At 37.1% G+C, this 12,884-nt stretch overlaps 1 protein-coding gene across 1 annotated transcript in view; it reads right to left on the reverse strand.

Annotated features, from left to right (window-relative positions):
- Nucleotides 1-12,884, reverse strand: part of PDE4D (phosphodiesterase 4D) — a 600,878-nt gene that overhangs the window by 516,261 nt on the left and 71,733 nt on the right. The gene's annotated exons all lie outside the window — the stretch shown is intronic.

The following is a 12,884-nucleotide window of genomic DNA, read 5'->3' on the forward strand; positions in this document are numbered from 1 at the left end:
CCTCGGGAAGCCCAGTGCAGCAAGGATAAGAGGATGACTAGGACAGCTGAGGACTTGTCTTGGGTTGAAGAGGAAGAGGTTAAAGACTTGTTGGCCAAGCTTAAGGCTCATAAGTCAATGGGTCCTGATGGGATGCATCCTAGAGTGCTGAGAGTGCTGGCTGATGTGGTTGCTAAGCCTCTCTCCATCATTTTTGAACAATCATGGAGGACAGGTGAGGTGCCTGAGGACTGGAGAAAGGCCAGTGTCACTCCAGTCTTCAAAAAGAGCGGGAAGGACAACCCAGGAAACTACAGGCCGGTCAACCTCACCTCCATCCCTGGAAAAGTGATGGAACAACTCATCCTGAATGTTATCACTGAACATATGAAGGATAAGATGGTTATCAAGGGGAGTCAACATGGATTCACCAAGGGTAAATCCTGTTTGACCAACCTGATAGCCTTCTATGAGTGCATAACCAGCTGGCTAGATGAGGGGAGAGCAGCGGATGTCATCTACCTTGACTTCAGCAAGGCTTTTGACATTGTCTCCCATAACATCCTCATCAGAAAGCTCAGGCAGTGTGGCTTGGATGAGTGCACAGTGAGGTGGATCAAGAGCTGGCTGAATGACAGAGCCCAGAGGGTGGTGATCAATCGCACGGAATCGAGTTGGAGGCCTGTGGCCAGTGGAGTTCCACAGGGATCGATTCTGGGGCCGGTCTTGTTCAATGTTTTCATCAATGACCTGGATGAGGGGACAGAGTGTACCCTCAGCAAGTTGGCTGGCGACACCAAAGTGGGAGGACTGGCTGATTCCCCAGAAGGCTGTGCTGCCATTCAGCGGGATCTCGACCGGCTGGAGAGTTGGGCAGAGAGGAACCTCATGAGGTTCAACAAGGACAAGTGCAGAGTCCTGCATCAGGGAAGGAACAACCCCATGCACCAGTACAGGCTGGGGGTCAAACTGCTGAAGAGCAGCTCTGCAGAGAGAGAGCTGGGAGTCCTGACTGATAATAAGCTAAATATGAGCCAGCAATGTGCCCTCATGGCCAAGAAGGCCAATGGCATCCTGGGATGCATGAAGAAGAGTGTGGCCAGTAGGTCAAGGGAGGTTCTTCTCCCTCTCTACTCTACCCTGGTGAGGTCTCATCTGGAGTCCTATGTCCAGCTCTGGGCTCCTCAGCTCAAGAAAGAAAGGGAAGTGCTGGAGAGAGTCCAGCGCAGGGCCACCAAGATGATCAGGGGACTGGAACATCTTTCATAGGAGGAAAGGCTGCAGGAACTGGGGCTGTTTAGTCTGGAGAAGAGATTAGGGGGTGATCTTATTAGCATTTATAAATATCTAAAGGGTGAGTGTCAGGAGGTTGGGACATCCCTTTTTTCTATAGTAGCTAGCAACAGGACAAGGGGTAATGGGATGAAGCTGGAACATAAAAAGTTCCACTTAAATACAAGAAAAAACTATTTCACTGTTCAGGTGAGGGCGCAGTGGCACAGGCTGCCCAGAGGGGTTGTGGAGTCTCCTTCCTTGGAGGTCTTCAAGACATGGACATGTTCCTATGCGACCTGATCTAGGTGAACCTGCTTCTGCAGGGGCGTTGGACTAGATGATCTCTAAAGGCCCCTTCCAACCCCTACCATTCTATGATTCTATGATTCTAAGAGGATGGGGTGACACTTTTTTTCTGTAGTGTCCAGTGATAGGACTATGGGTAATGGACAAAAAATGGAACACAAAAAGTTCTACTTAAAGTTAAGGAAAATCTTTACTGTAAGTATGAGAGAGCCCTGGCACAGGCTGCCCAGGGAGCATGTGGAGTCTCCTTCTCTCGAGGTCTTCAAAACCCACCTGGACACGTTCCTGCACAACCTCATCTAGGTGAATATGATTCAGCAGGGTGGTTGGACTAGATGATCTTTAGAGGTCCGTTCCAACCCCTGCATTCTATTATTCTATGATTCTATGATTCCATGATTCTAGAAATTTCCTGTTCCTACAATAACCTCTTCTGATAGCATGAATAATATGTACACAGTCTATCCACTGGAGAAAATGAGGGTTTTGACTTTGATCCAAGTAACATAAAAATTTTAGTAGAATAGACATAAACTCTTGTCATTCTTGCAGGAAAACTCTTTATTTAAAACTCTGTTTTCAGTCTTTATTTTTTCAAATGGAAATAGTATTTACCACATCCCTTTGTTCTATAGTAGCTAGCAACAGGACAAGGGGTAATGGGATGAAGCTTGAACACAAAAAGTTCCACTTAAATATAAGAAAAAAACTCTTTCACTGTGAGGGTGAAGGAGCAGTGGCACAGGCTGCCCAGAGGGGTTGTGGAGTCTCCTTCCTTGGAGGTCTTCAAGACCCACCTGGACATGTTCCTATGTGACCTGATCTAGGTGAACCTGCTTCTGCAGGGGGATTGGACTAGATGATCTCTAAAGGTCCCTTCCAACCCCTACCATTCTGTGATTCTATGATTATTTGTTTTAAAAATAATGCTTGTACAAGTATTAATCAAAAATCCAGTAATGTACTAACGAATATTCTTACAGCCAGCCCCTGATTGTTAAGGAATCTACACTTTTTTTTGGAGGGGCTGTGAATTCCCAAGATGCTATCAAACAAAATTAAGCAACACTGGAGAATTGTTTTCCTATATACCTTTGACAACAATTGAAAACCATGAAATGTAGGTTTTCAGGAAACATCTGTAGCCTACACGAGAAGGAGAAAGCATATTACTGCATTGATACAAGTATTGATGTCAGACAATTTTGAGAGCTCGCTACTAGAAATTTCATTAATCATTCCTTTTATTAATACATTATGCTAAGTAAGAGGTAATGAATATTGACCAGAAGACATCAGGTTTTTAACAAAACAAAATGTAGTAACATGACTGTAGCAGATTATAAATCATAGAGGAATGCAAAGATATTCCTATTGCAAGACTATTTCTTTGGGAAAAGTTGAAGAGTGGCTTTCTGGGGACAGAGAATGTGATTTTAGCAGAATACAGCATGATCTTTAGAGAGACACTAAAGTTCATTTAGTGACTTTTTTCTTTTACTTTTTTTTTTTTAAATTACTTCCAGCCATCCAGAGGTGAGTGTCTTGCACTTACCCCAGATAAATATTTCTGAACAGAAGGAGAGAAATATGAAACCTAGGAAATCATCAAGCATTAGATCTGGGAGAGAGAGCATAAAGAGGGAAATTTGAGTAAGAATATTTCCATTAAATATATTTTCCTTATGATAGTATATTTGATAAGTGCATCTATAAATTCACAGACCATATGTTACTAAATTGTGACTTTTAGGTGTTAGCTATGAGGGCTCACAGGCAAATTCTTGGACTGACTCAGGCCTAAGGATTGTATAAAGATTGAACAAAACACGATAGGCCTTTCCCAAAGTATGTGCAGAACTATTATATGTACAAGGCCTGACCACAAGAAAAGAAATGTGTGCTCACAAGTAATAGAGAGAAAAATCTCATCTTATTTTACAATCAAGTTGCTTTTTTCCTTTTTGTTTTCTTATAACTGTAATTTTTTTTTCAATATTTTTCTCATGCTAAAAACAGATTGAAGGAAAATATAGAATATTGAAAACAGTAAATGACAAAGGGTTTTTTTGTCTGATCCTCTGCATTTTCCAGCAGAGAAGAAAAAAACCCATATTAGATATCAATTTGATTGTGCAATGTTTACTTCTAATAAGTAGAGCTTTAACTAAAAGATCATCTTTCATTTTCAGGGAAATCCTTTCCATACTGAAGAGAAGAACACAATTGATTCTGAGTTGCATCAATCTATGGCCTGACAAATTAAGCATACCTGGGAGAAGTATCTGAAAACAAGACCTCCTAGCCTGCCTTGAAAATATGAAATTTAGCCTCAAAACTGTTATGACAACATGTGTACTATATACCAGGGAGAGAACAGCCTGCCTGTCCTGGCTTCCAAACTATGACAGCTGCCTGGGAGTGCAGCAGCAGGCTGGAGACAACTCGGCTAGGAACCACCCTCTGTACAGAGGCCATTGTTCCTTGCCACCACTCACTCCTCTGCCCCACCACCACTCACCTACCTTTTTTTATGTAGGCTACTGAGAGTAAACAGCAGGGTTTAAGGAGCCAGCATAGAAGTGGAGTCTGCTGAGGGAGGTGATCATATGATTCCCTCTGGCTGGTCCTGGAGGGGCTGTAGGAGATGTGCCTAGAGGAAGGAGGTGCCAGGGTGCCTTTCTGAGGGAGCTGCAGCCCATGGGAAATGTACACCAGAGCTGGGACATCTTCTGGAGAGAACTGTACCCACAACATACTGGGAACAGCCATCATTTTCCCTCAAACATCTCTTTCATGGCCTAAACTGCCCTGGTCAGTTTAAAAATCTCTCATCCTGAACCATCTCTGTCATACTTCTGCAGCTTCTCCATCCCACCATACCTGGAGAGGCTTCATTCTTGTACAAACTCTTTGAATATTGCACGTGCAAGAGAACGCTGCACATTTCTTGACTTTACACACAACACAAGGAACAGGACTGAGGTCAGGCAATGCTATTCCCAGGTTTTTGCTTTTTGGATAATGATTGCCTTAAGGATGCTTTCTTTTTAATGGAGGAACTGACTTAAAATAGCTGTAATACACTGACAGTTCTCAAACGTGTGCATATCCTCCTAGCACTGAATGGATACTGTATTCATTTAACAAAAGTGGGTACACTTCAAGATGTCTGACCAGAACCTCCCACATTGCTCAATATGCAGGTGGTCCTGATATGTACACACCAGAATAATGACAGTTTCCACTTTGTTTTCTCCTGTTTTCCACACACTTCCTAACTTTCCAAGCATCAAGCTAACATATTCATACAGCTGTGTACTTTCGCCCAGAGATTTTCATTTTTACACAGCAGTATTCAGCCAGAGCCTATCATGCAAGCTTAAGCTTGCCCCACTCTGTGTGCATCACTTTGCATTTATTTTAGCTTTCATCTGTTATTTTATCACATTCTGCAGATTTGCAATTTTACATAGTTGTCTTTAATGCCATGAATAGCTTAGTATCACCATTTTTTTTTCAATTCATTTTTAGTATATAGAACAGCACAAAGCTCTGTTTGCTGGCAAGCTCACATTTTGGAGTTCTGGCGATTGTCCTTGTCTACTTGTTTACTTGTCTACTTGAATAGACACTTGTTTATTCAATAAGGTCTTCTACTATTACCTGTATCTAGGGCAGATCATTTGATATCTCTTAGAGGCAAAAAATCTATCATAAGAGGCTTTGCAAGATCTCCTTTACTAAGCCTTTGCTAAATGTTCCACTAATTATTGTTACGTCTCTGCAATCTAGCTGACTTCGAGATCTGGAAGAGATTTCTTAGCAGGTTTTTATACCTTCATGTCTTTTTTCTTATTTTTTTTTAGTCTTCCTCATTACATTTTTGTATTTAACTTCTCAGATTTTAGAATGTTTTCTATTTTCTTCATTTAGGCAAAACATCAACTTTTTGAAGGATGTCTTTCTTTTCAAGAACTGTATCATACTGTTTCACCGTGACAGCTTTCTTTCACTTCTTAAAACACTGAAGACTATATATTTATTCTCTCCCAATTGTTTTTCTTGGTTATATACTAAATGTAAAAAAAAAACTATGTGTAGAAGTATGTACTTTTTCTTCTTTGTTGTGTCTAACAATAATGGCACTGTTTGTTCTGTCCTTTCAAATTTCCTATTTGATAAAAATTTTCTAACTCTTTTCTTCAGAGATAGAAAAATTACCTAGGGGAATGCACCATTGTGAAATGTGCTCTTCAAGCACTATCTGCCTTTTCTCACTCTTGAATTTAAAATCTGATTTATAACACAACATCCAAGGGTTTAAAACAGTACAAACTCTTGATTTGGTGTTATCTGCTTCCTCTGAGCTTCAAATATAGTCTGTCTATTTTGCCATTCTAGAAGTACAAATTGTGGAATCATAAAATAGTTTGGGTTGGAAAGGGCTTTAAAGATAATCTACTTTGAACCTGCGTGTCATGAGCAGGGACACCTTCCACTAGATCACATTGCTCAAAGCCCCATCCAATCTGGCCTTGAACACTATAAGAGATAGGACACCCATAGCCTCTCTGGTCAACCTGGTCCAGTGCCTCACCACTCTCACAGGGAAGAACTTCTTCCTTATATCTAATCTCAATCTACCCTCTTTCAGTTTAAAGACATTAACCCTTTACTACCACTACATGCCCTTGTAAAAAATGCTCTCTCTGGCTTTCCTTGAGGCTCCCTTTAGGTATTGGAAGGAATCCTTCATTTTTGTACTTTTTCCCCATAATAAAACTTCAGCCCTTTGCTACTTTTTGTTGTTCCAAATGCGGCGTAGGAAGCACTGAGAGAACAGTACAGCAGAGATGGAGCATTACTTATACAACTTTTGAAATCTTTTTCTGGAAGTGTTCACGCTTTCCCCATCTCATCATATACTCATTTGAATAAAGGATAGCAATAAAATTTCAGAATAACACAGACACCTTTTCTTTCTATAACTACATCTGTTAGAATTTACTGTTGCAGTTCCAGCATACAAAATTAATATTTAATAATTTAATTTTTAAAAATAGATATGTATAAAAGTCAGCATATCTGATCCCCTTTAAAAATGTTTTAACTACTATAAGACATCAATAATTGTTTGTTTTCCATCTTTCACCCTTGCCATGCATTCACATTATGACTTTATAGAGCAACATTCCTCTCTGTATGCTGTTTTTTTGTATCTTTTACAGACAACACTAATGTTCAACTGTGGCTTCCAGTACTTTAATTTCTTTACATTCTGCATTTTTCTAAAACCCATTGTAATTTCCTTCCTTCTGTTTGCATTTGTTACTGCATATATTTCCTATTTTTTATAGTGTAAGTTTATAAAACAGTAATCCCTACACCCCAAGCTACACAAATTTATGCTCCTATAATTTCAGAGCATTTCCAGAGGAATAAGTCCAGACTGAAGTGGAGGCAAGGCACTTGAACTCAGAATTTGTCTCTGTGTCAAAGCATATAACACACTGCATACAAATGACTATTTAAAGAGAGCTGTATGATCCAAGTAACGAACCAGTGAAACTTGATATGCAAGGCCAACATTTTTACCATTTAAAGCAGATGTTTTTCATGTGTGAATTCTTCATACAGGTGAGAGTTGGGAACAGATTAAAAGATTTCTAAAAAGCTAGAAATAAAACTTTGAAGTGTGACAATGTTCTACCTCTCATTTGGGTAGAATTTTGGCACCGAAGACATGGAGTAAAATCAAAGCTGGTAAATCTAAAAGTAAATTTTGAAAACAACCTTGTTGGCTATGATTTTAATACAATTTTGTCTAATAGTGAAACATATAGTTAGGAAGCCTTTCATGCTAGACAGAATCTTGGACATATTTACTCTTGAGAAATTTCCTTCTTTATACTCCTGTCATACATGCTATTGACTACCAAGGTCAAAGTGACAATACCTAGTTTGTGAACTCTAAACGTAAAAATGTTATTGACAAGGATCTTGATTTTCATCAAACAACACACACACATATATTCTGACGGTCTTATATAATTTATTTAAAGTCTGGCAAAAATGAGAAATGTTGCTCTGAAATTACTTGAGGTGACTGAAAATGACCTGTCCTCAGACTTCACAATCCTAAATTTAAAAGGTTATTATTCTAGAAGATTAGATTGAGAAAGCATACAAAATATAATTTTATGTCATTCTTCCTTTGGCTTTATTTAATTGAAGGACATTGAGCTAAAAATCTATTTCTTTAAACTACTGTTCAATATTTTAAATATATAACTTTTAACAGAAACAGTTCACTATTTTTAATTTTGTTATTACACAACAAATTTCATTTACTTTTTATTATGTTTATGGTTTGCTAATGGAAGACAACTTTGTTATAGAAGTAGGGTTAATACAATCTAAAAGAGAGAAGAATCACAGTGTAGCTAAAATGCATTTTTCTGAATCACAAGTAATCCACTTGTTACAGAAAAAAAAGTATTTGGATTTTAAATATTTGGATTAAATACTACAGTAAAGGTTAAAAAACCCACAAATGAGAAATCCAAGGTATTTATGTCTACATCCAAGGTTTAGTCTACTATATTGGATTCTCCTACCTTTTCATATCTAACTGGACAGCAGTTTCAGATACAGTTCTCACTGGCTTCATGATATCTTAACTCTTATCACCACCATTACTATCAATAAGACTTTTCTTTAGGATAAATTCCAGGAAAAGCTTTTGATTTTGGATACAGAAAAGATACATCTAAGATTTTATGTCTGCAAGACCAAGATAGACTAAACCACCTTTTATTGTATTGGTTTTTTAACCTCTTCTTTTCTGGCAGAGGAAAGAATGCAATTGAGAAACAGATTACTTGATTTTGCTGTGTTTCTTAGTTAAAAATCCTGACTACTTCTTTTCTGCAAGGTAAGAATATGCTTTGTAATTTTCAGAAAGAAACTGATGTTCGGCATGTCTACATGCACTGGTTTACTGCAAAGAACTTGTTTACCAACACATAATAATTCTATGATTATTACAGTAATTCCCATGGGCAAGATACCAGAGAAATGTTCTTTCTGAAAATCTAGCTATCAAGAGCTTTAACAATCAAACTCTTCAGTGATGCCTGCACAATACACCAATAGCACTTTTTAAATGACACTTGTTGAATTTAGATACCTCCATGGATACCAGCTGGAAGTAGAAGATTTGAGGATACACATTTTAGGTCGAGGCATAAAAAATTGTTATGAAAAATGAAACAAGGCAGGAAACAAGATTAATGCAAATAAAAGACTGCAGTCACAACATACTTAGTACAATTACTATTAAATGTATATATATGTGTGTGTGTGTATGTGTATATATACATATATATATATATATATAATGTGTGATGGTGCTGATATTTCTGTAAGTTTCAGGTTTTGAACTATGTCCCCATCTGAGCTGTGGTTACAGTAATAACTAGGATGATTAGATAGAGACTGCATGCTGCACGGCCTGGTTCACTGAGCAAGGACTTTACCAGCTGGTTAAACCTGCTGCTCTGCATAGCTGGCAAATGTCCTTGACATTTCATAAGTGTGCATTTTTCCCAGATGAGAGAAATGGCATGAGTTTATCGTAGTGGGTTTCTTATGATTATGATGAATCTGAAATACCTCAGAACTGTACATTAAGTTTCTGAACTATGTCGTTTGATGGCTAGATAACAAAATAACAGGAAATTATAACAGCAAATCTACATCAGGCACAGACTCACGTTTATTTTCTAGTTCTAGCAACCTCAGTACGTACAGTGCCAATAAGTGGATCTTTAGAGAGTAAACAAGTTTAATTGTGCATCTTCAACATTATTCATTAGATGTCTGCTTCTCCGTACTGGATGAAATAATTCTGGTATAATTGCAAGGCTGACTTTCAAATCTGAAAGTCTAGGTTTTCACGTTAATTTCTAGAATACTCTTCTGTATTCAAGGAATAAACTTAGGTTTTTTAGATTCTTCCACCATTCACAATATTTTTTTCTTTCTTTAAATTCCTCCTTAAACATCAAACTCAGTGGTGTTTCAAAACACTGTTACAGTAATTATTACACAAGCAGTGCACAAAAACTTCTGCTTTTCTGAATAGTCTTCATATCAAGCAATAAAACACCATGCTCTTCCAAAAGCAGTACTGCATGCCTATTTCTTTTTTTCACTACCTAGCAGTAAACTGCTAGCCAGGCAATCAAACAATGATCTATGGTTTTTTGTTTGGGTTTTTGTTTTTTTTTTAAATTAGATTGCCAAGTTAAACACTAAAATCCACAGATTTAGCCAACAACAAGTTTTGAATCCTACTGCTTTCTTTTTTGAGAGTTCAGTCTGGAAACAGATCTGTGAGGCATGTCGTATTTTTACATGTTTTCATATATAGACATACACACATACATTTGCCTGTGCAAAAATACACACATTTTGCTATATTTATAACAAGTGGGAAACAGAATTCTGAAATGCAAACACAGACCTCACACTATTTAATTAGAATGTGACTAAGATAATTTGTGTGACTATGACTTCATGAAGCACTTACTTAAAAACAGGCCATAAAAATCAGCAGTAGTTGCATCCAGAAGGGATTTAATTCACAACTCAAGCAAAACACATGAAGGTGAGAAAGCATCTGATACCATATAATCCAGAAGAAAATCTTTTCCCAACTAAACAAGAGAATCTGCATTGATCATAACTTCTGAATGGATAATGATGTCTATCTAGATTTAAAAGCCTGGGAGCCAGGGATTGCTTCCAATCTTTTCAATATGCTACTTCTGTCAAAAACCACGTAGTTTATGTGGCATGTTCATTTTGACAATCTGCACAAAAATATTCTCAATATCTATTTCTTCCTAGGCCATAAAGTGACCATGTTAATAGGTTGAAAGCAAAAGAAATAGAAATTGTCAAACTAGCTCTTCTGCAGTACAAGAAATGTTTAACATGAACCCCTACAAACTGTATAAGAAAATGTTTTTCTTTGAGGTTCTTTTGCTCTTTCTCTTCAAAACATACATACCTATGTTCCAAACAGGTATTATAATAAAGATATATCTAATATTACAGGAATACATTATTGGAAACTAGAAATCTAATAGTCTTGATTACTTAAAATTAGGTAAAAAATTTGAGGTTATTTTGTCCATTTTCTTCACAAGTCTTCATAATTTCAAGAATTTTGAATTCAACTCTGTTATGTACAATAAAGGAAAAAAAAATCAAAGGAGAGATTGTAACTAAAGCAAAATGTTCTCCGATTGCTGTAATTTAAAGGCAGATTTCAAATTACATGCATATTTAAATCCATGAAAAGCATTCCTGAAAACATTATAAATATCTCTGACCTTTATATATAAAGTATATCTTGGTACAAAAAGAACCAAATTACATAGAAAAGCTAACAGTAAAGTGGCTTCAACGTTGTCAAGCACTTTTAAAGCAAATAGGTTTTTTTTAAAGAAAATAGTTTTTCCTGATCTAAGAATCATGCATCCTTTTCTGCCCAATGCTCTTCATTCCTGTTTTTGCACATCAGCTTACAATGCAGCATCCCTATGTGATGTCTGGCATTTTGAGAACAACACCAATATCTTTACATGTTTTCATGTTGCCATTCACTCAGTCTATTAGTTTATATCTTTGCTGCTGTTCCCATTTGTTAAACTGCCATTGGTTAAATTTCCTGGACTTGCCTTTTTAGAAATGTAATGTACTAACTTTCTCACTGCACGGAAGTCTGAAGTCTGGCATCTTCAATATCATTGGTTTGTTTTTGTTGTTCTGAGACTTTCTCCCTTTAATTAGCTTCAAGAATTTCCCCCCAGTTTTCACATTCTCAGGGAAATTCCACTATTTAATATTCACTTGAGCTATATTTCAGTTCTTTATAATGAGAAATTGTAAAAAAGTGACCAGGAATCTGATAGACAGATAACACCTTGTTGTGTTTCTTCCCCAAAATCTTTCTGAAAAATCCTTCTACTGCAGTATCCAATGCTTTCATTTAGTCTGTAGTTGTTCTCAGAAAGAAGTATCTCCCTGTCCTTTCAAATTTGGTGGCATGCTGGGCAGCATCAACACAATAGTGTCTCTGATATTTTTTTCCTCCTTTAAATATTGTCTATGGACTTCCAGTAGATCCCATTCTTTTTTTCTTCAATTTGAATTCCAAACCAGGCATCCTTGATTTACAAAGTAACACATGCCTTCCCTCTTATCTGTTCCTCCTTTTATAGCAATATTCCAGTCACAAAAGTTATTCCACAAGTCTCTGTTCCTTGTTACCCTGTCAACTAAGTTGTAATGATAATTGTGCATGACTTTTCTGTGTTCTTGCTTGTTTCTCATTCTTCCAGTATTGGCATCCAGGCTGACTAAAATGGTAATAGGTAAATGCAGGCAAGAATATAATAAGTGGACAATGGCTTTAATAGTAAGGGTTTCAGAAATTTCCCTTAAGCACTGAAGATTTAATTTTTTTAGCCAAGTCCAAAAATAATTTTTATCATTTTTATTTATTTCTTCAGTTACTTTTTACTCCACAGCAAATTTCTGACTGAGACCTATTGAAACATCCTTTCCATGTCTGGCTTACAGCTCTGTAACAGGATAAGCTCTAATAACTGCTGAAGTTTAGTGACCCCTAGTAGCTGTCATTCAAAATCCAGTTTCTTCAAATGAGCTGTTCACTTATCTGCACAATTGGATGACAGTAGAAACATCTACGTTTGCACCTACATTCAACCTGAGCTATGAAGAACAGTATAGATTACATGATGATTTTTCAAGAAATTAGAAGCAGATAGTGAAAAGTTCTTTGTACTTTCTCTTGGATCCACAGGTTGAAGTCAGTTAATGATGTAAAATCTGCTGAGATCAATCAAGTCAAAAGTATATGACCAAGTCAAAGGCACACCTCTACTATGTACAGCGCAAGATTAACAAAGAAAACAAAACAAAAGCTTTTTTATTTCTTTGCCAATGTCCTATTTTTATGGATCTTCAGGGATTCCGTAGTGTAGGAGTTAGAAATATGATCATATACAAAGTACAGCAAGTGCTGCTGCAGGTAGAACACAAGGTGTTTTAAAAACTAGAAAAATAGCTTATGATTTAACACATCAGGGAAAAGTGGAAAAATAATGTATTTGTATCCTTTTCTCACAAAAATTAAGGTTTCTTGAGTACATACTGAAATGCTTGTCTAAAATGCCACTTCTCAGAAATGGTGAGAGTACTTTGATGATACATTTAATGGCAAAATG

The sequence above is a fragment of the Colius striatus genome, chromosome Z, assembly GCF_028858725.1.
Source record: "Colius striatus isolate bColStr4 chromosome Z, bColStr4.1.hap1, whole genome shotgun sequence".
Classification (NCBI taxonomy): domain Eukaryota; kingdom Metazoa; phylum Chordata; class Aves; order Coliiformes; family Coliidae; genus Colius; species Colius striatus.